We start from the raw sequence: 22183 nt of genomic DNA, 5'->3' as shown, positions 1-22183 counted from the left end.
CCAAGTAAGGTAATGGACAACACAGGAACTACACCACAGCCCAGAATACAGCAAAGCCTGTAAACTGGTCTAAACTAGTCAAGGAGAGGCGGGAAAACAAGGATTATTTTTTTTTTTTTTTTAGATAGAAACACACAGAAAATGCAGAAACAGTAATAAATCAGTTACACAGGCTAGCACACTTTAGTGGGCAGTCTCAACAGTTAAATTAAACAAACAAACAACAAACTTTCGATCAAATTCAACTAAAATGTAACTTTTAAGTGCAGATATTAAATAATGCAACAAACAGCTAAAAAAACAGTTTAAGCTTGTTTAGGGTAAGCTAGAGAAGGTATTTCAAGTAAAAAAACAGCAAAGATACTTAAATCCAGAAAGTAGCCGCTTTTCTGAGTTCTCTGTAGCTAGGACCACTCTGCAGGACCACGAGGAGCTTGTCTGAGTAGTATAGCTCAAAAAGAGGGCCAGCACAAAGTGTGTAAAAAATAAAAGTACATTACTTCATAGGCTCAAAAGCACAGAAATAAAGAACAGCAACACATAAAGTGTAAGGGTAGATAAAAAAACCCAAACCCCAAAAACCAAACTGTTTTCGGCTTTATCAGCCTTCCTCACCGTGTGCACAGAGCCAATACACTTAACTCCATGCAGCCACAGCTATATACCCAATTTAATCAACATAAATACATCCCAACTGATTAGTTACAAATGCTCATTTAAGCCTGGAGGAAAAAGCCCCCCCAATTTAATTATCCACTTCTTCTCTTTGCAATTCAGGATGGAATGCCAACCAGACTTATACCTTCTGTCCCCATTTATTCTGTCAATAACAGTAAATCTGAAAAAAGCAGAATTATGTTTTATAACATGTTTAAAAATGGCATTAGACTGTCTTTGGTTTTTGATATCGCCAATGTGTTCACTAATCCTCAACCTAAGCGGCCTAGAAGTTTGCCCAACATAAAATGCAGAGCAGGAATATGTTGCAAGATATATTACACAGTTCGAGTTGCAATTAACAAGGAATTTAAGATAAAAAACCACAGCAGTGTTCCTGTTTGTAAACTATTTGGTTTTAGTTACCCTTGGGCAATGCGTACAATCTCCACAAGGGGTACATCCGCATAATACATTTCCTGTTAAGGTACGTTGTTGGGAATAACAAATGGGATCCTGATGGGAGTGACAAATGGGATCCTGATGGCATTTGTAATAACTGAAAAGTGAACCCAGTGTTTGGCCCCTAAAAAAAAGAGAATGAACACTTCTCCCCAAGAATCTCAGACAATCTGTCATCCACCAGTAGGATGTTCCAATGTCCATTGATAATATCCATAAATGACCTAGTGTTCCTATCACAGGTAGTAACAAACCTCAGTTAGGATGCATCCCCAGGTTGGTGTTCCCTATAACTTAATAGCTCCTTCCTATCCGGTGTAGATGCCCACCGACAAGCCATGATGATGTTTCCCTGTTTATAACCCCTGCTCTGGAATCTGTGAACAAGATCATCTCTATGCTGTTCATAAGTATGTGTGTCAGAGCACACTTATCTAATCCGGAGAAACTGTGATTTCGGTATATTCCAGATGATGTGTTGAGGGTGGAAGCTGGTGGCATGAAGAAGTGAATTATAATGAGGAAATTTGCAGTAGATCTGGGTGTCTAAGGTATTGTCCACATTCCTAGTTACCAAAACATCAAGGAAAGTGATCTGTTGTAAATGGTAATTAGCCTTGAACTCGATACCCCATTTATTCTCACTTAAGTATTCCACAAATTCCTGTAGATATGTCTCATCTGCCTTCCACACCATACAACAATCATCCAGATACCATCTCCAGATGTTAATCTCCTCAAGGTACATGTTATGATTGGGGTCATAGATGAGTTCTTCTTCTAGATATGCCATAAATAGATCAGCATAAATGGGTGCAAAAGAGGCACCCATTGCCGTGCCCTGCACCTGCCAAAAACATTAACCTTGGAAGTATAGTACATTCTTTGTGAGAACATGTTCCACTCAGCATTCTAGAAATGTGCTGAAACCTGGATGATATAGTTCACACTTCTCTAACCAGCATTGTATTGCCAACAAACCTGCCCAATGTGGGATGTTGGTGTATGAAGCAGTAACATCCAAGTTGCAAAGGAACCACCCCGGTACTAACTGCATGTCTGAAACAATACCCAAAAACTGTGTGGTATCCTGGATATGTGCAGGGACACAACCCAGAAGGGGTTTCAAGTGTTGAGTCAAAAACAAATTCAGCAAATGACAAAAACTCATAACATCCTGTGCCAAAGAATCCTCAGAGACAAAAAAGCCCGGTAAAAAGTTAAGCCCTTTATTGAGAAGTTGTGTTTCTACTTCCGAAAGGGCTCTAGAGGAAATATTATGAACATTATTGCATTTCTTTAACGTTGTATCATAGGTTTTAGAAGACTCTCCAGATTGCTTATTTGTTCTATGTTTCCTCCTCCTCTCCTTGTTCTAACCCTAAAGGGTGGTCCAGGTTGCATCTTTTGGGGTTGGTTGAATCCAAAGTGTGGTTACCATCCACATATGTAGTTGAGGACAAATTCTCCCGTGATGTGCCACTAAAAGATCCCCTAGGTTTCTACAAAGTGGACTTGGGCCTCTTTCTTTTTTGGGTCAATGGTCTCTTATCATTAATGCTAAATTTAACATTTTTGTGAGACTCAAATGGTTTACCCTTCTCTAGTCTCCCATGTCCTGATTGAATTTCTTCATCTTTTTCTCTTTTAATGATTGTTCATAATTGAGTAGCTCAGTGCTAAGTTTGTTCAGACAGGCATGTAACATGTAACATTTTATTTGGGTATTTGGCCAGTTCTTGCATATGCTGAGTAGCCATTATTAACAAGTATTTGCATCTTTTAGCAAGGGAACGTAGTATTGTGTGCTTTTCTGAATTAATTTGATTCAGATATTTTTATGCATTTCATTAGGTTGGGACACATGCTGGCTAGTATTGCACCCTTGTTAGATAGAATTGATAGTGGTTTTACCCGGTGTATATAAGGGAACATGTGTAGTTCTTAGGGGAAACATAGCTTTGTGGATAAGCTGAGGGGTTGAAATATCTGGGCTGTATTTCTCATAGGGAAACGTAGCATCTTGTATTAGGGGCAATGTTTATTAGGGTATCATTCCACTGTTTGCTTTAATTGTTATGCAGGATGGCTATTATGGTTCCCTTTTTTTGATTTTTGATTTATCATTAATGAAGCATATACCTAAATAATTTGAGCCATATAGGCAACTTCCTATAGGACTGTATGTTTGTTTGGGAAGTGTGCAAATAATGGAATAATTTTCTATAGACATCTGTGTTTATTGGTATGGTTTTGTTGGATTTTTTGGTTGATAAGGGCTGACAGCCTTCCTTATTACTTGTGGGGGATTCCTAGCTCCCTGCATGATTGTTTAAGCTTTACAAAGTATATTGAGATACACTTTTGACCTCATATTTAATATGGATCTGGCATCGATCCTTAAAGGTCTATCTTCTGATAAAGATGATTTGCAAGTTGTTGGTTTGGGACAACCTGATAAGGGAGTCAAGGAAAAGGACAATATGAATGACCCTTTTAGTCACTGTAAACTGGCCTTTCAAAAACTCACCAAGAACATGAAAACTCTCAGAACAAATGTTTGGCATTTGAAATTGTTTAAGGTGTACCAGATAAAGGGGATTACCCCTAGGGGCTTATGAGTCAGGATCCAACCTTTAGTCCATAGTGTGGATGACATTTTGTCAGAACAATGGGCACAGGTTCAACAAAGTGCCTCCACGGGGTTTGTGGATGCTCTGACATCATACTATGAATGAACAGTGAACCAGTGTGTCACGGAGGTAGAATCCTCTTGTGAGGACATTAAGATTTATGAAACATTACCCTGTTACATGCCCTGTCTGAACCAACTTAGCACTGAGCTACTCAATCTTGAACAATCATTAAAAGAGAAAAAGATGAAGAAATTCAATCGGGACATGGGGGACTATGAGAAGGGTAAACCATTCGAGTCTCACAAAAAATGTTAAATTTAGCATTAGCGATAAGAGACCATTGACCCAAAAAAGGAAGAGGCCCAAGTCCATTTTGAAGAAACCTAGGGGGTCTTTTAATGGCACATCAGGGAGGATTCATCCTTAACTACTGATGTGGATGGTAACCACACTTTGGATTCACCCAACCCCAAAAGACGCAACCTGGACCACCCTTTAGGGTTAGGACATCGAGAGGGAGGAGGAAACAGAACAAATAAGCAATCTGGAAAGTCTTCTGAAACTTATGACACAACATTAAAGAAATGTACTAATGTTCATAGTATTTCCTCTATATCCCTTTCAGAAGTAGAAACACAACTTCTCAACAAAGGACTTAACTTTGTAAAGGTTTTTTTGTTTCTGAGGATTCTTTGGCACAGGATGTTGTGAGTTTTGTCGTTTGCTGAATTTAAAACTCCCCTTTGGTTCTGACTCAGCTCAGAATAAGAATATATTCAAATTTCAAAGATCTACTTTTATGCCACCTATGTTTCAACAAGTTTCCATGTTCCAATCCAGTCTTCTCAACGATCTGCACTTTAATCATCATGGATACTCTATTTTTCCCCACAATATTTTGAAGACAGAACAACAGGCAATTGAAAATTTGAAAAATAACAGGAATGTGGTGATTTTGCTGGCTGATAAGGGAGGAGCAGTGGTAGTGATGGATTGGGATATGTATTATGGTGAGGCCCAGAAACAGTTGAAAGATGGTAGATATTATATGCACATGCCCTTGGATCCAGCCCCTAGATTTAAGGTAGAAATTGATGAATATTTATTAGCAGCAAAGAAAGAGAGCTTTATTACTGCATCAGACCTCTATTATCTCACAGTGCAGGACCCTAAATCTCAATATCTTTATCTGTTCCCCAAAATATACAAGGATCCAAAGAATCCACCCGGGAGACCTATAGTGTCAGGTAGGGGTTCTCTTACTGAACCTTTATCTGAATTTTTGACTCAACACTTGAAACCCCTTTTGGGTTTTGTCTGTACCCGTATTCAGGTTACCACACAGTTTTTGGGTATTGTTTGAGACATGCAGTTAGAACCAGGGTGGTTCCTTTGCACCTTGGATGTTACTGCTTTATACACCAACATCCCACATTGGGCAGGTTTGTTGGTGTTACAATACTGGTTAGAGAAGTGTGAACTATATCAGCCAGGTTTCAACACATTTCTAGTTTGCTTAGCGGAACATGTTCTCACCAAGAATGTACTATACGTCCAAGGTGAATGTTTTTGGCAGGTGCAGGGTACGACAATGGGTGCCTCTTTTGCACCCATTTATGCTGATCTATTTATGGTTTACCTAGAAGAGGAACTCATCTATGACCCCAATCATAACATATAATTCGAGGAGATTGACATCTGGAGACTGTATCTGGATGATTGTTGGATGATGTGGAAGGCAAATAAGACAGGAAGTTGTGGAATACTTAAATGAGAATAAATGGGGTATCGAGTTCATGGCTAATTACCATTTATAACAGATCACTTTCCTTGATGTTTTGGTAACTAGGAATGTGGACAATACCTTGGACACCCAGATTTACTGCAAATTTTCCCAATATAATTCACTTCTTCATGTCACCCTCAACACATTATCCGGAACATACCAAAATCACAGTTTCTCCTGATTAGATAGGTATGTTCTGACACACATACTTATGAACAGTATTGAGGTGATCTTTTTCACAGATTCCAGAGCAGGGGTTATAAACAGGGATACATCACCATGGCTTGTCAGTGGGCATTTCCCCATGATAGGAAGGAGCTCTTAAGTTATAAGGAACACCAACCTGGGAATGCATCCAAATTGAAGTTTGTTACTACCTATGGTAGAAACATTAGTTCATTTATGGATATTGTCAATAGACATTGGAACATCCTTCTGGTGGATGAGAGATTCTCTGAGATTCCTGGGGAGAAGTGTTCATTCTGTTTTTGTAGGGGCCAAACACTGGGTTCACTTTTCAGTTATTACAAACACCATCAGGATCCCATTTGTTACTCCCAACAACGTACCTTAACAGGAGATGTATTATGTGGATGTATCCCTTATGGACATTGTACACATTGCCCAAGGGTAGCTAAAATCAAACAGTTTGCAAGCAGGAATACTGCTGTGATTTTTTATCTCAAATTCCTAGCTAATTGCAGCTCCGACTGGGTAATATATCTTGCAACGTGTTCTTGCTATGCATTTTATTTTGGGTAAATCTCTAGGCAACTTAGGTTGAGGATTAGTGAACACATTAGCAATATCAAAAACTAAAGACAGTCTAATGCTCTTTTTAAACATACTATAAAACATGATTTTGCTTTTTTCAGCTCTACTGTTATTGATAGAATAAATGGGGACAGAAGGAATAAGCCTGGTTGGCATTCCATCCTGAATTGCAAGGAGAAGAATTGGATAATTAAATTGGGGGGGTGGGCTTTTTCCTCCCGGCTTAAATGAGCATTTGTAACTAACCAATGGGAAGGAATCTATGTTGATTAAGCTAGGTTTATAGCTGTGGCTACATGCAGTTAAGTGTATTGGCTCTGTGCATACACTGAGGAAGGCTGATAAAGCCGAAACCAGTTTGGTTTTTGGGGCTTGGGTTTTTTTATCTGTCCCTACCCTTTATGTGTTGCTGTTTTTTATTTCTGTTCTTTTGAGCCTATAAAGTAATAAACTTTTATTTTTTCCACACATTGTACTGGCCCTCTTTTTGAATTGACACTCTTGAGGTGACAACGCATCAGGTAGATATTTTTATTTTATTTCTGGGACTGTACTCAAAGAAGAAGTAAAATCAGAGAAAGTTTCTTTAAATCACTGAATAAACATTATAATTATCTTAAAGTTGTATTGCTTCTATTGTGTATAATAACAAAGGTGATGTTTTTTAACCATTGAAAAAATCTGATGAGATTTTTGATTGCTCTTCAAGGGAAAAAGCACATTCTGTTTGGCCAAAACAGTGTTAGAAGACATGAACATGTTATCATTTAATGTCATTTGGTTAATGTTGTACACCCTATGGTTAAAGACCAACTTTTTCCACTTATACTAATTATCAGCAGCCTCTTTGTTTAGACAGTCTACTGTAAATATCCTTGTAAGTACTTTGAAACACCTCAACTCATTTAAGTAGTACTCTTAGTGTGTGAAGGTTATTACATAAGATGACAAGATCTATTTTATTATTCACTATATATAAGTGCAAAAAGTCTTTACTAGTGTGCTTATGTATTGTCATCCATTCATGTATTGTCAGTGTTTATAAATGTACCAGCTGGAGTTTTAACTATTTTTATACTTCCCAATATCAACCTAGATCTCAAAGATTAGCTGAAATGAAAACTGTCTCATTGCAATGTTTTAAAATTAAGTTTTCTTGTCATACTCTAAAAGTAATTCATCCATGCCTAAATTGAGTGACCTTTCACCAATGTCAGATTTTGAATTACCAAAAAGATGGGTAAAGGCATTAGGAAAACAAGGCATGGCTAGTTCTTACAAGGTATCACATTTCTAAGAACAAGGTACATACAGCTGTGGTATGTGTAAACAGTGTAAGTTAATTTCTAATAGGCAATATATTGTTAAACCTACCACTGGTAGGGTGCTACTGTCTTATTAAAATTGTGCAAGTAAATGAACAAAAATGGCACGGGATCAGTGGCAACATACTGGTGAAGTTTTAATGAAGTTCAAGCAACCAGACCACGTTAAAAACTGTGTTCACAGCGAGTAAAACAAAAAAGCCAACAATTTCAGATAAAGTGCTTTTCGTCTGTTGAATAAACAGACTTCATCAGATCTGATGAAGTCTGTTTATTCAACAGACAAAAAGCGCTTGAGTTGGACTACACTTGTTTCTCCTGCCAACCTTGTTGACTTGGGTCTCTTGAGGCAGTGTAGCAATTGCCTCATGTACACAGACAACCCTCTAGTAATAACACAGTCTAGTACAGAGTGGAAGAGATGCATTTACACCAAGAATCTAGAATCCATGCTCTCTCTCACTCAAAAGAGTAATATGGAGAAGGTTGTCAACTCACCCACCACTGCATATTCACATAGTACCACTACTCATACACATACCACCACTCATACACATAGTATGCATCAAACATGTAACTCCACATACGCAGAGGTTCTCTCAAAAAACTTACCAAAACACCAGAGACCTCCAAAACAAAAGTCTGCTACAGTTAACACAGTCTCCACAGCACCCATGACACATAGCAACACCAGTGTCTCACTCACCAAGCCTGTAAGGTGTAACACTCAAAAAAACAAGTTTACTTGTTATTGAAGACTCAATAGTGAGACACGCTGATGTCCCACTCACCAGTCTGGACAAGGAGAAAGTCATGGTCAGCTGCTTGTCCAGTGCCAGGATTAACCAAATCATGCATGCACTCAAGTATCTCAGCAGCAAGCACCGTTATGACTCTGTCATAATTCATGTTGGTGTGAATGACCTGAGATATACCTCACTGGACTATATAAAGAGAGACATGGTCGAGCTCTGTAAATATGTGTCCTAGGCAAGTATGTCCCTAGCCTTGAGCAGCATACTGCCCTCACCTAGAATGATGCCACAGTATAAACAAAAAAATGATTGATTTCAATAATTAGCTTAGTTTTTGGTGTCATTCCAAGGGGATCCAGTTTCTGTCTTCCTGGGAGGCCATGGTCGACAAACCTCACTGGTTTTGCCAGAGATGGTTTATACCTGGCACCCCTAGCTTTTGGCTGCTGGCAAAGGCACTTGCGTCCCCCATAGTGCCTTTTTAGGCAAGGTCTCAAAAACAACATTACCGACATGAAATTAACCAATCAGAACAAAATAAGGGTCATGCTGCTAAATGCTAGGAGCTTAAACCAAAAACTGCACTCCCTGGAAACATTCTGTCACTACAATATATAGATGTCTGTGCAGTCACAGAAGCCTGGTTTAAGTACCCAGAGAGTACCCCAACCCTACAAGGCTACAATGCCTTCCACACCTTTAGACTGCAAAATGAATGTGTGAAAACCAAAGGAGGTGGTGTTTCAATCTATATTACAGATAAATTCACCTAATGTCTAGTTAAGTTCAAGAAAATAAATTAATCACTGAGTGAAGTATCAACTTACTAAGCCAAGCAAATGTAGATAAGAAACAAGTGATACACCATCAGCAGAAGAAAAGGAACGTAAACCTCAGTGTTCACTTCACGGTTTATTCAGGTAATAGGTAACAGGATCCAAGCAGTGAGCGCTTTCACGTTGATACACAACGCTTCCTCAGACTTCAATGACTTTGATGAAGTCTGTTTATTCAACTGACAAAATGCGCTTGAGTTGGACTACACTTGTTTCTCCTGCCAACCTTGTTGACTTGGGTCTCTTGAGGCAGTGTAGCAATTGCCTCATGTACACAGACAACCCTCTAGTAATAACACAGTCTAGTACAGAGTGGAAGAGATGCATTTACACCAAGAATCTAGAATCCATGCTCTCTCTCACTCAAAAGAGTAATATGGAGAAGGTGGTCAACTCACCCACCACTGCATATTCACATAGTACCACTACTCATACACATACCACCACTCATACACATAGTATGCATCAAACATGTAACTCCACATACGCAAAGGTTCTCTCAAAAAACTTACCAAAACACCAGAGACCTCCAAAACACAAGTCTGCTACAGCTAACACAGTCTCCACAGCACCCATGACACATAGCAACACCAGTGTCTCACTCACCAAGCCTGTAAGGTGTAACACTCAAAAAACAAGTTTACTTGTTATTGGAGACTCAATAGTGAAACACGCTGATGTCCCACTCACGAGTCTGGACAAGGAGAAAGTCATGGTCAGCTGCTTGTCCAGTGCCAGGATTAACCAAATCATGCATGCACTCAAGTATCTCAGCAACAAGCACCGTTATGACTGTGTCATAGTTCATGTTGGTGTGAATGACCTGAGATATACCTCACTGGACTATATAAAGAGAGACATGGTCGAGCTCTGTAAATATGTGTCCTAGGCAAGTATGTCCCTAGCCTTGAGCAGCATACTGCCCTCACCTAGAATGATGCCACAGTATAAACAAAAAAATGATTGATTTCAATAATTAGCTTAGTTTTTGGTGTCATTCCAAGGGGATCCAGTTTCTGTCTTCCTGGGAAGCCATGGTCGACAAACCTCACTGGTTTTGCCAGAGATGGTTTATACCTGGCACCCCTAGCTTTTGGCTGCTGGCAAAGGCTCTTGCATCCCCCATAGTGCCTTTTTAGGCAAGGTCTCAAAAACAACATTACCGACATGAAATTAACCAATCAGAACAAAATAAGGGTCATGCTGCTAAATGCTAGGAGCTTAAACCAAAAACTGCACTCCCTGGAAACATTCTGTCACTACAAGATATAGATGTCTGTGCAGTCAAGGAAGCCTGGTTTAAGTACCCAGAGAGTACCCCAACCCTACAAGGCTACAATGCCTTCCACACCTTTAGACTGCAAAATGAATGTGTGAAAACCAAAGGAGGTGGTGTTTCAATCTATATTACAGATAAATTCACCTAATGTCTAGTTAAAGTGGACAACTCCATGGAGTTACTACAGGTCCAGGTTACAGTGAGTAAGACCCCCATTCAAGTCCTAGCCAGTTATAGAGCCCCCTCCATGGGTCATGATAGCTATGAAGCCTACTTAACCAAACTGAAGACAATCCAAATTTTACTGAACACACTGATTATGGGGAATTTCAATTATCCCACCATCAACTGGGAAACTACTCTAGCCCAAACTCGCTAGTACAAAAATTCCTTGACTTTGTGAATTCAAATGCCCTGGAGCAAATTGTCCATACTCTGACAAGAGGAACAAACATTCTAGATCTGGTCCTCACCAACATGTCAAACAGGTGCACTGTTGCAACTGATGGACCCTCATTAATTAAAATGGACCACAAATCAGTCACCTTCAAACTAACACTAACACCAGAACTTACAAAGGGTGAAATCAGACTAAAAAACTTCACCAAGGCAAACTATACCATCCTAGGTCAAGGTAATATTTATTTATTTATTTTTGTTTATTTATTTATTGACATTTGTTAACCGGGTTTGTCTATCTGGGCTTGTAGTCCATTTTCAGTGGAGACCCAATGAGAAAAACTCCAGTAGTACATTTTTAAACAAGTACTATTTTAAACAATATTGATATAATAGCAGTTATAGGAAAACCCAGCCACTGGGGATGCACAAGCCAGTGCGTTTCTTTGTGCCGGTCCCAAGCCCAGATAAATGGGGAGGGTTGCGTCAGGAAGGGCATCCGGCATAAAATTTTGCCAAATCATACATGCAGACAAAAGTACACATATACATACCGGATCGGTCGAGGCCCGGGTTAACAACGACCGCCACCAGTACTGTTGGCCAACAGGGTGCTGGCAGAAATTGGGCTACTGTTGGCCGAAGGAGGAGAAGAGGTGGAAGGCATGGCCGAAGGCAGGTAAAGGCTAGGACTGTGATAGCGAGGGTTGGAACTTTGAATGTTGGCAGTATGACTGGTATAGGGAGAGAGCTAGCTGATATGATGGACCAAAGGAAGGTTGGTATATTGTGTGTGCAAGAGATCAGATGGAAGGGGAGCAAGGCTAGGTGTATTGGAGGTGGGTTCAAATTGTTTTATCATGGTGTGGATGGGAGGAGAAATGGCATAGGCATTATCCTGAAGAAACAGTATGCTAAGAGTGTTTTGGAGGTGAAAAGAGTGTTGGATAGAGTAATGTTTATGAAGGTGGAAATTGATGGTGTAATGATGAATGTTGTTAGTGCATATGCTCCACAAGTTGGGTGTGCGATGGATGAGAAAGAAAAATTTTGGAGTGAGTTGGATGAAGTGGTGATGACTGTACCCAAGGGTGAGAGACTGGTGATTGGAGCAGATTTCAATGGGCATGTTAGTGAAGGGAATAGAGGGGATGAAGAAGTGATGGGTAGGTATGGTGTTAAGCAAAGGAATGCAGAAGGTCAGATGGTAGTGGATTTTGTGAAAAGGATGGACATGGCTGTGTTGAATATGTATTTTAACAAGAGAGAGGAGCATAGGGTGACATACAAGTATGGAGGAAGATGCACATAGGTGGATTATGTCTTATGTAGAAGGGTCAGTCTGAAGGAGATTGGAGACTGTAAAGTGGTGGCAGGGGAAAGTGTAGTTAGGCAGCATAGGATGGTGGTTTGTAGGATGACATTGGTAATCAAGAAGAGGAGTATGAGTGTGAGGGCAGCACCAAGGATCAAATGGTGGAAATTGAAAAATGGTAATTGTGAGGTGATGTTCAGGGAAGAGTTAAGACAGGCACTGAGTGGCAGTGAAGAGTTACTGAATAGCTGGGTAACTACAGCAGAGCTAGTAAGAGAGATGGCTAGAAAGGTGCTTGGTGTGACAAGTTTAAGCGCCACGCAGCTTGTTTGCATGGAGCGGTGCTATGCTTAGCCTTGCTAAAATCCTGAAAATGATAGTCAAGTGCTACTGTGATAGAGAATATCATCAAGCTGCTGTAGCATAGTAGTACTGCCATAGTATAGCACGTAGAACATGCTTGCTTCGAATCCTTCCTCTTGCAAATTATTTAATAAACTTTTAAGGAATGCGAATGATAGATGTCAATCATATGGCTCACATATAGCACAGTAGGGGCGGGAATATGTAAAATATAAATGTAAAAAATAAGTCATAAATTTAATGAAAAAATAGATTTAAGAAATGCTTTGCTAGTGTAAGCATTGGTTACCTGCTTTCAGCTCTGCTTAGCTGGTGTAAACATTATGTGTATTTGCGCAGAGCTAAGCATAGTGCAGCATATTAAAACTGGCTAATCAAGAAAAAGTGTGGGAAAACTGCCCTATTTAAACTGCACAGGTGGGAATACAGTCATGACCATTTGGGATTGCACACAGCAGGACCAAAACGCCTGGCGTTGGAGAAGGTGTGCACTTCCGAGTGCAACGTTGTGGCATCCAGGAGTCCAGGGTTATGGTCGGGCTCCTAGTTAAAAAACATGATGGCAGGCTGCTGCAGGGTCAGTACCAGGGCTTGCAGTACAAAGCAGAGGCCTGGGACAAGGTTGCACATTATCTCACCAGTGCCACGGGCATACCCCAGACTGGTGAGCAGGTACTTCATCACCATAACAAACTGAGGCAGAGGAGGGATGCAGTCATGGACCAGTGGATCCAAGAAGCCCAAGCACAGGATGTTGCACCTGTCTGTAAATTTGCAGTCTTATGTATCTCTAAGTATGTAAAAAGTTCAACTTGTGACTGTGCAGGTGTGGTTAATGTGTGATGTCTCCCCATACAGCTGCTGCTACAGAGAGGTCCCAGAGTGTGCAGACTCATGCCCAGTGACTGGGCCGGCTGCATCGGCAGTATGGTGAGTACAGAATACCCCCTACTATTAGCAGTAAGAAATCAAAATAGTAATGATAGTACTGCCTGTATATATAATTGTGCTGTAAAAGTCAGGAATAAATGCCTGTGTCAGGCTGCCAGTGTTACACTGGAGTATTCCCAGCTGCTGTGTAATACAGATATCAGTAGCAAACAAGGTACAATATACAGGAGAGGAATATTAGAATATGTATGAGTGTGCCTGAGTGAACCTGCCAAGAAAGTGCCATCTCAGGGCTACTGTAACAGTTAGAAATGAAAAGCATTCCCCTGTGCAGATCATGCAGGAATAGTAATTGTGGAGTTCTGAGTTGTACACAGATATGTATGTCAAAACTAAAAAAGGTAATACCAAACACTGGTGTGTCATCTCACTTGCACCTGATAAATAGAAATGCGTATGTCCTGCAGAATGCATTAACTGAGGTGAACTGATTTAGCACTGCTTGTCTGCATACTTTCGAATGGGCATGTCAAATAACTGGAAAAAAAGCAACAGCACATATTCCTATCAGAATGTGTTTTACTTGTTTGTCTGCCAGCATTGTCCTGTGTTAACCTTTCAATTTCAGCCGTATGTTCCTGTGAATGTACTGAGAAATGTATAAGGCTAACAGGTGCACACCTAAAACCTACACTGTGTACTCAGGAATCTAAATTGCAGTATGTAGTAAAACAGTCAAATGTGCAATCCAGCTAATGTGCACATGTTTCACAAATAGTGACACCAATGTCTGTTGTGTATGCATAATTTGGACTGATTGTGGGAAATAAATAATGCAACATGTCATAATAAAAGTACTGTGCACAAAAATATGTTGTAGAAAGAAATGTCACAAGCAACACACAACACCTTCCCAGTAGCTCAGTCTGATAAGGACTAGGCCTGTAGTTAAATTTTGCACACACAGCATGGTTTGAATCCAGGGACCACCACTAACATCTCAGTCTGGTTCTAAAGTTTTAAACTGCAATCTGAATAGAAAAAATAATGCACTGCAACACATACATTTTCAATACAGGGCACACAGGTTAAGACATCTGAAAAGAAATACTAGTATGATGTGTATAACTATGAAAGGTGTACAATTGCTGTGTTGATCAGCCCCAGTCCTACAAATAGATGCAAGTTAGACATCCACACTCTGCAGTCTGGCCCAGACAAGCCCATCAAGTGTCACGCTGTCATAGATAGTTTCCCCAGTTGCCAAGAAACCTGCATACATGGAATGTCACAGTATATCTTTCAGGCACCATGTCAAGGGAGCATGTGCCAGTCTATTCCCCCCAGGAGAATGACTTTATTATACACCACCTGCTGCAGCACTACCACACCCTGTTTGGCCGTACAGCTCATGATCTGCAGGAGAGGACCACCCTGTGGAATGAGCTCATCCACACGGTAAACAATGTTGGCCTGCATAACCGCAGTTATGAGCAGGTCCGACATCATTGCACTGACCTACTCCACCATGCCTGTCAGCATGCTGCTGCAGTTAGGAGGGACCAGCTAGCCACAAGGGAGGTTATGCCATCCAGCCCCCCTGACACATACTGAGAAGCTCCTCGCCAGCCATGAGGCACCTGCCTGCCTGCGAACACAACACACTGCAGATAGCATTGTGGAGGTGAGTGCTACCCACACAATGGATGAGGAGTGTGCAGGTAAAGCCCCAGGGCACATCAGTAGACCACTGTTGCTTATCCATCTGCATCTGTAGAGTTTTATCATGCATATGTGAAATAAAATATATATGGTCTGTTGCTGCATTGTAGTAATAAATGGGTCCATATTATAAGAATTAAAATGCATATGTTCAGCTACATAAAAGTCGACACATAATGCACGAAACCTAAAAATAGCGAACGGCCACGTAAACAAACTTTTCCCTAGGGAAAACGTACTTGGCTGTTGCTAAAAAAAATAATTTCACATCATAAACACAAACCCCTAACTAAATATACCAACTCCAAGATCACACTATAGGGAAGGAAAGGGCAACTCCGTGAAGTTGGCCAACCATCTCCTTGCCCTATGACATATTCATCGAATCTCTTAAATGCAATTCAATGAATATGTGTCGCTGTTTCCATATTTGCTTAGAAGCATTTTGGTGCTTCTAATGTAGACCCTAATAAACTGATGTGCATAATCTGTAATATTGTGGGTTTGTACTGGTGATGTACTATAATGCTGCTCCTACCCTGTACCAATGCCACAGATGTGGCTACTGATATCACACAACTATGTAGGTCCCTCTGGTATACCTCTAGGGCAGCAGCCTGTAGCTGGTGAGTATGGTGTTGTTTGTTCAGGTTTGCCAACACACCGGCCATGTTATGGTCATGGTATTTGCCATGCACACATCTAACACACCTACCCATAATGCATGCTGTACATGTTCACTTATTGTTGCTGTTAACTGCACTGCATCACAGTGGTCACCATGGTGGCATATCTGAAGGGTATGTAAGAGTCCTGCAATATAAGTAACAACCTGTCATTGCAAGATGTGTGCAGAGAAATGAACATAATGGTTGTACAAATGGCCTACAGTAGGAACATGTCTGAAATATCGCCCTTATACAGTGCTACAACAGTGTATATACCACTATTACAATGGCAACTGTTACAGATCTATGCAACGGCATATCACAATACCGCATTCCACAACCCTTACAACCTGTGATATGGTCCTAACATGAGCACTGAACGTGTAATATGGAATCTTAAGTTAGGACAGCAAATATGGGGAATACATACCTTAACAAACACTGAAAGCATATGTGTGCATACACTCCAAATAACATATTATGGAAGCAGCTTTTGTGGTACTGACAGCATTCACTCTTTATGAGTATGCACATTCCAGCAAGTACAGGTCCTCAATATCACACCAAGAAATGGTTTGCTGTCCAAGACATTTTTTCCATCAAATGTGCGCACTCACCTGTAACAGATGAAGCCGTGGCTTGCACACATCTTATAAGTCATGGAATGGATCCCCTACCAAACTGGAAGCATGCAGGAGTGGGACATGTAGCCTTACCTCACCATTGCATATACCATGGAAAACAGTGCAGACAGTCATGTATGTGGCAAGGATGTATGGGACAACATTAATGTAGAAAATAAACAGATGGTCCCCAAGACAGATGACAACACATATTGCAAACTGGTCATGCAGGCTGCCTAGTAACATGCCACAACACTGAGGGAGTTGCAGCAATGTTTAGCAAGTACTGTCTGTGCAGTACCTGTGTCGACAATCACCTGGACTCTGCATAAGTGTGGCCCATGGGTTAGGGTAATCAGATGAGACAGTTGTTCCACAGGAAAAATCAGCCAGGGCTCTCTACATGTAGCATATACATAACATCAAAAATCCCCTAAAGGCATGTGTTGCAATGTGTAATGGTGTTAACAAGACCAAGTTGGAAACCTACACACAGTATCAATTAAGATACATGAGCTGCACAAGCAACACCTCACCCCACCTCAGGCCCACCATCCCCGTCTGTACTTTGCTGGTGCCAGTGTACACCTGCATGTTTACCATTCATTAGCAGGGACTAGGTCAGTACACATGGTGTTCTGAATTTGGGACACTGCAAAATGACACTCATGTGTAGCCCATAGATGTCAAGCATCTGCAAAAAGGCTAAGGATGGGGAGAGGTGTCATCCTGAAACACAACAGTGAACTGAAGCAGACATCCAAAGCTCACTAAGAATGGCTGTATCTGCACACAGTCAAGGTCATGAATTGTGGCAGACATATCCCTGACTCCACAGCAATAGTGAAGGCACTGTGTGACCTCCAAGGCCTGTGCACATGAGTTGACCTACCAATCTTGCAGAGTTTCAAGACATTTGTAGGGCAGAGTGACCAAATACTGGCAAATGCAGATGGCCCATGCTAGTATACCCCTTCCAAGAATAGTGACTGTTGTAGTACACTTAACAGTTGGTACAACAAACCATCATGTTAAGGGTGTGCACACTTATGCACCCACAAATTGTATGCATCTCAATCAGCCTCTGCACAACTAACATATTTGTTTGATACAGCATTTGATTGCACAGGTCATAAGTCACATATCAGGTTCATGTAATGTTAACATATGCAGTATTGTGGCCCCATGGCATATCAGGGAAGAGGGTGCCATGTCAATAAGAGTGTGTACACTCCTCATAGCCACAGTAAGGTTTGAAGGTTGTCAGTGTGATTGTATTTTATTGGCCATACATGCACCGCTGATGATGAGATCTGCAAATCAGACATCAGGCATTCACTAATGACATCTGTCCACATATCATCCCAGGTATGTGTTGGACAAACACAGAGGGGCTATGAGCAGCAGAGGAAACATAATTGACACACAGATACACATTCGGCAATGGCATGTACACCTGTGAGGTATGGTGCATAGTAAATGTCAGGGTGCTGAATAGGTGCACAGCAATACTGTGTACATGGGTGCAGTGTGTTCCAGAGGAAGGGGCATCACCTACTAGCACAACCCATGCATAACATAGATGTATAATGTTGGTAACAGGGATTGACCATAGCTGCACTGCATGCTATTGAGTGCCATATGTCATACATGTTGACAGATGGGTAATGAGAGGTCTGTGTGTAATATCTTTGTGCAACCTCATGTGTGTGTTTGTGTGTGTGTGTGTGTGTGTGTGTGTGTGTGTGTGTGTGTGTGTGTGTGTGTGTGTGTGTGTGTGTGTGTGTGTGTGAGTATATATACAGTTAAACAATGACATATAGGTCTTAAAGTGTGTTTCTTGTTTACCCCTTACAGGTGGTGAGGTGGGTCAGGGTCCCTCCTGCAGGCAAACTGATGTTAGTGTCCATACAGACACTGACAATGATGATAGTTGTGTTGAGGCACAGGCAGGGTTGGCAGGGGCTGAAGCTGTGTCATCGTTTGACATCCTACTGTTATCCACCCCATCCCCGCACACAATCACATTGCCTATACATACCCCATCACCAGTGGCCATATATGAGGGACAGTTGGCAGGTGGTGACATGGGACAGGACAGTGTGGTGTCCATGGCATGTGTGTCTGGATAAAGCAGCCATAGGCGGATGCCCAGCAAGGTACCACACAGGCAGATGTACAGGGGTGCTCATAGGAGGGCTTCTGGTCATCATGCCCCTGTCAGAAGTGCCACATCTGGTGTCACCAGATGCATGTTTCAGGCCATCATGACCTCCATGTGCAGGCACATATGGAATGGTATACCAGACAGGGCCTGAGGCTGAAGAGGGCTACTCATTATGCTGTTATTGACAACATCCATGATCCTGCAGGTGCCCACCATTATTTTGCAGAGGTCATGGATAGATAGTTGAGTGAGATGGTGGGAATCCTTGACCATGGATTGTCTGTGCTTGAGCATATGGTGGGAATAGTTCGACAGCCACATGGACGTAGGCCAACAACATCAACAGCTGGAGGTTGAAGTGGATGTGCAAGAAGTCAGAGCCACTCCTGTAGTGGCAGTACCAGCCCCAGCATGGCAGGGGGGCACTGTCTACACCACAACACAGCAGGCCACGTGCACATGGCCTTGGCCGGTCCCAAGAGGGACCTGGATCCAGAAGACATATGTCATCAGGGGAGAGTATCATATTGTGGCTTGTACCTGGTGGTGCCTGTGGAACCCCTGGCAGGCACAGTTCTCATGTCCGTGGCTGGAGATGGTGAACTGTACACCCTGCCAGGTATGGTCTGCAGCTGTCCAACAAATATCTGTATAGGGCAGCCACATGGCAGAACTGTGTGCATGCATACACACACATCACCAACATAGCTAGGGCAACCCCATGCCTACATACACCACATCGTAACAGCCTAATTAATAATGAAACCCCCTAACACACACATGATGTCAAATGAATGGCTCAGCCTAGGTCTCTGGCAAACCAACAACACACCCTGTGCATATGATTATACATGTACCACATCCCTGTCATCCATAACATTGGTGCAAGGACAGGCTAATATGGTTCTGATGCACAGGGTGACTGTACTATGGTGTATCAATGTAATGCTGTGTAACATGTTTTCAGCACTAACGTTTAATGTTTACATGCCAGGATGTGTAGCTGTCCAGCCATGATGCACTATAGCTATTATTAACACTGGGTGATTGTGGTCTCCATAATGTATTCTGTTTGTGCTGTTGGTGTCCCTGTATCAGCAGGATGTTGGTCTGCTGTTGTTTCCAACAAGGGGTATGGCACTGTGGTGAACCTTGACTGTGCCATATGCTGGGTACAGCTGAACACATGTCACAGGTCTGTATGACAGTTACTGCATGTGCCACATGCCTGATAGGTCTGGGGTGTATACAGGTGAGTACATGGTGGCTAATGTCAGCAGCCCTTCTACAGTGGACAATGGTAAGTGTACTGGGTGGTACACACCACATGTTTGTGTATAACACACACACAGAGGCTTTAGTGTTGATGCAATACACAGAGAATACTGTACACATGGATGTATGCACTTTTGCATGGAACCCATTTTAGCCTATGTTATTCCACCAAAACAGTTACATGTTAAGTCAAGAGCATCACCAGGCCCTATACAGTATGGTAATGGGGGATGCACTGGTTGTTTATGAATAATACATAGTGTTACATACTGTCATATACACATTGACAAACACATAACAGTCATACACACATCTGAGAGACCTGGGTTTATCAGTGTTAACTACCTTGTCAGTGTGTCCATTCTGTTACAGATAGTTGCATAAAGCACATGCATCACTGGGCTGGATAGTGTACCTGTATGGTTGATGGTGACAGTGGTCCCCATACAGTGGACCTTGGGACATGTACTGAGGGTGCCATGGTGCAAAGACAGTATACCCAGCACCCGCACCCCACATTGGATATTGTACTCACTGAAACCCATGATAATACTCTGACATACCCACCATCACACACTGACCAGGACTGCAATACAACCCATTGTCTATCTCAAGAGTGCTACTACAGGGATATGCATCTATTGCACATGCCACAGGGATAGTAGGGTGATGCATTGTTATGGCTCTCCTACAGTCAGCAACATTACTATCCAACATTACTATCCCTTATACTATGTGGCAAGGTGTATTGTATTAGGAGAATGTGGTCTCAGAATGCTGTATCCTACAAATATACACACTTGCACACATACATACACTTGCCAGTAAGCGATACCTATCTACCCATTTGTATAACAGTGTTGTGCTGGTTCATAGGGTGAAGAGTGTAACAAGGTACATGTAATGTCAATTACAGCAGGAGCCATATCTAACTATGGCAATGGGGGGTGTGGTCGGTGTGAATGGCCACAGGGTATTATCACTTACAGGTCTACAAACACACAGACACTGTTATTCTCAGTAATGCACACTGACACATTTGTCAGTACTGGGGTCCATAGTTGCAGGTGTTCATAGGTGTGTACCAGCATATTGTCCATGGAGCGATGGGAAAAGTAGGGAATGTGTGTACAATGGTATCATGCCACCTGCCATTTGCCAGCAGGCCATCAATCAACTGATGCCACGGGAGTGATCCTCAGGGTGAGAGTTAAATGCAACATCCAATCATCTGGTTGCCTCTTGCAGAGGGCCAGTGAGGTGCTCCAATTGACATGTATGCAACATGTATTACATAACACGGCCAGTGTCTGTCTTGGAGACCTGTACCTAAGCATGTTCTGTTGACTGTGGTAGTGTAGTTGAGGTATCCATGGCATGATGTGCATACATGGTGGGGATTCGGAGCTGTGGCATTCATAACACAGCTGGGCAGACATGTCAGTGTCATTCAAGCATAGATTGCCTGTAAGCAGCCAAGATGGATACCTGACATCTACACATCTGTACAGATGACAGACAGACATCAGCTAGTCAACTGGTTATGCATTAGGATGACTGTGTTGACAGATAGATGTCTGACACTAATAGGTATGCCATTACTACATGATAGCAGCCCTTAGTGACATGTCCTATACACACAGTAGTCTACAGTAAATATCCACATGTCAGAGCAATATCCAGTAGGTAATACTTAATGACACACAGCTCACACAACAAGAACATGACAGTGAGGACTCAGAGTCCATCTTTGCATGCAGGGGTGTTTGGTTCCAATACTACAATCTGCAATCTACTCTTACTTGGGAAAGCACTGTCAGCAGTAGTAATGTACTGATACACTACATGTCAGTGTGACTGCATATAACCTGGGATACTACCCATGTATGTAACACATTCAAATGGAAAATAGTGTTGTACAAGCCATATATACTCAGGTGTCCCAGACAGTAGGCTCACCCTTTGCTACGGTAATGACAGCACATAGACACGTTATGTACATGGAATTGAATACACTTATTAAAAATGTCATTACCCTGCCATTTTATCAGACCGGAATGTGATCAAGCTACTCATAACTGCCTAAACACTCTGTATCCAACAGCCCTTGTTCTGCCTAGCAACAAAATAAATTGCCCTTGCAGTTTTTGAACTCAGGACCCTGTACAAAATAGTCACAGCACTTAATCACTAAACCATCACAGCCGTGAAAAGCTTTGATGTTGTTTCCAATCATTGTCCTGAACAATC

This window comes from Protopterus annectens, chromosome 8.part0 (assembly GCF_019279795.1).
Source record: "Protopterus annectens isolate FY-2018-M chromosome 8.part0, PAN1.0, whole genome shotgun sequence".
In the NCBI taxonomy this organism is placed as follows: Eukaryota; Metazoa; Chordata; order Ceratodontiformes; family Protopteridae; genus Protopterus; species Protopterus annectens.
Note: the sequence above shows the minus strand (reverse complement) of the source record.